The sequence below is a fragment of the Aptenodytes forsteri genome, unplaced genomic scaffold (genome assembly GCF_000699145.1).
Source record: "Aptenodytes forsteri isolate BGI_AS27 unplaced genomic scaffold, ASM69914v1 Scaffold212, whole genome shotgun sequence".
NCBI classification, from domain to species: Eukaryota; Metazoa; Chordata; class Aves; order Sphenisciformes; family Spheniscidae; genus Aptenodytes; species Aptenodytes forsteri.
In genome coordinates this window covers 2,598,757-2,600,967 of record NW_008795487.1, presented here as the reverse complement: position 1 = coordinate 2,600,967, position 2,211 = coordinate 2,598,757, and the positions used below count along the sequence as shown (strand labels likewise).

The 2,211-nt window shown below is 53.5% G+C and overlaps 1 protein-coding gene across 1 annotated transcript in view; it reads right to left on the bottom strand.

The window, feature by feature from the left end:
* Positions 1-2,211, bottom strand: part of SHOX (short stature homeobox) — an 8,174-nt gene that overhangs the window by 5,409 nt on the left and 554 nt on the right. The window lies entirely within an intron of this gene.

Sequence of the window (2,211 nt, the reverse complement as noted above, 5' to 3'; positions counted from 1 at the left end):
GAGGGGGGCTGGGGAGGCAGCGGGGGAAAACAGTTGCTTTTTTTTGTCTTGGAGGGGGGGATGTTCATGTTTTGGCTTTATAGCTTTCTTTTCTCCTTTTCTTTTCTCCCCACCCCGCCCCCAATGCCAGGCGGCCTAAAGCACCGGCCCTCTTTTAAACCCGGCTAACGAAAAGAGAAGAGATGCTGGAGCAGGGGGCACCTCTGGAGGCTGAACCGGTTCCCCGGGATCCCCTGCCTGCCCGGGGCGCCCCGCCGGGGTGCGCATCCAGCGCGGGCACCGGCGCAGTCCCGGGACGAGCCTGCCCCGGCTGCCTCCTTTGTCCTGCTTCACCTTCTGGGCAGTGCGGGGCTGGGGGGGAAAGCCACATCTGCAGATGATCCCGAATTAAATCCATTTTCCCTCATCAAATGCACACGTATTTTATATATATATATATGTATGTATGTATGTATACACGCACACAAATGCGCGCATGCACATATATATTATCCTATATACTTAGGGGCATCCCAAAATGCAAATGCCTAACTGCAAATCGTAAGTTAATTGAACGTAATAAAACGTCCTGAACTGCGTCTGTGCTTAAGCAAGGCGGGGACTCACGCCGAAGCGCTCGTTTTCACTTCCGAAACGAAAACTGTCCCTGGCCGTAATCGCTCCTCCGGGCTCCCCGTCTCCGATTCCGGGCTGGATATCGGCTGCATAAAACTTTGGGAAGGGTCTGGCCTCCGGAGGGAGGTGTTCGCTGGTTGGGTTTAACGGCATTTTGTTCGCATTTCTCCTATAAGGGGAAGCCCTGTGAAAAGACGAGGGTGCTACCCCAGCAAACGCCTAGGGAAAATTAGGCGCGTTCAAAAGCTCCGTCTCCTCTCGGAGATCCGAGGCTACAGCGTGTCCGTGGTAGGTATAAAATATTAACTAGCATATCGGTGGGACTGAAATCACACGCCGAAATCAGTTGAAATTAGGCTGAAACCTGGCATGAATTTAAACTGTCACAAGCGTCTCAGCTCTTTCCAACTCCTCCCTTCCATCCCCACCCCCAGCCCCTCTCCATAGATTAGATTAGCTAAACATACAAGCCAGAATTTCGATACACAGGAAAAGGGGGAGTAGTAGAGATTTTCTTTTTCGTTCGTTCGCATTGCAATTTTTTTTTTAAGATTTTTTTTTTTCCTGGAGCATGCCCTGCTTTCATTTTTTAAAGCCATCTCCTGCGCGAATGATTCTTCTAAACTGAACCCTCTCGTTTTGCAGTCTCTCGACCAGAGAAGGAAAATCAGCAGTGCTGAGCGGTACTGGCTTGTGCAGAAATACGGGTACCCGAATACGTGATTATACCCGGTCCTTCTGTTTGGGGAGGGGGTGGAAGAGAGGAGGATATTAAATAAGCGTTTGGGCTGTAAATTAAATTGCCTTTCGCCCGATGTTATATTAAACAAGATCAAACAGTAGGAAACAGCTGAAAGACTGGTTGTTGTTCCCCAACCTATTAACCGTTTTTTATTACCCCAAGCTAGCCAGTAGCTCCCCAGGCAGGTCCACCTGTCTAACTTGCCTAGAGACACTTTCTCAACTTTCTAATCCCCCCGCCCTTTTTATTCTCTCCTTCCCCTGCGTGATTTTTAGCTGGCTTGGTTTAAAAATGGTTTTTTAATTTGAATTTCTTTCCGCTAAGAGAAGGAATGGCGTTTTAGCCCTCGGCCGGCGGGCCCCCCCCCCCCGGGGGGTGGGGGGGCGCCCCCCCTGGCCCAGGTGAGAAGGGCGGGGAGGGGACCGAGGGACCGGCGGCAGGGGCGGCCGGTGCCTCTCTCCGCAAGGATGCTCCGTCTCACAGGGGCCCGGGCAGCTCCCCCGCAGCCAGGCTCCTCTCCCCCTCCTCCTCGCCGCCCGCAGCCTCTGGCTAGGTCAGGCTGACCGACGCAAGACAAAATGTCCAGGGAGAGCCCTCTCCACATCCAGCTTTCTCCCAGAAGAAGCAGCAGCATCCTGACGGCCCGGAAGCAGGAAGAACAGGTCTTCTGGGGCATTAAAACTCCCCGGACGAGGTTTCCTCGTACAAAAATACACAGATAGACAAAAATGTCTGACGTCCTGCGCTGCCCCCTTCCCCCGGGCGAGCGAACGCCTAACGCACCGGATCGATTTCGGATGTGAACGGGGGCTGGCGGGGCGGGGGGGGGGGGGCCGCAGCTGGGACTCATTTTT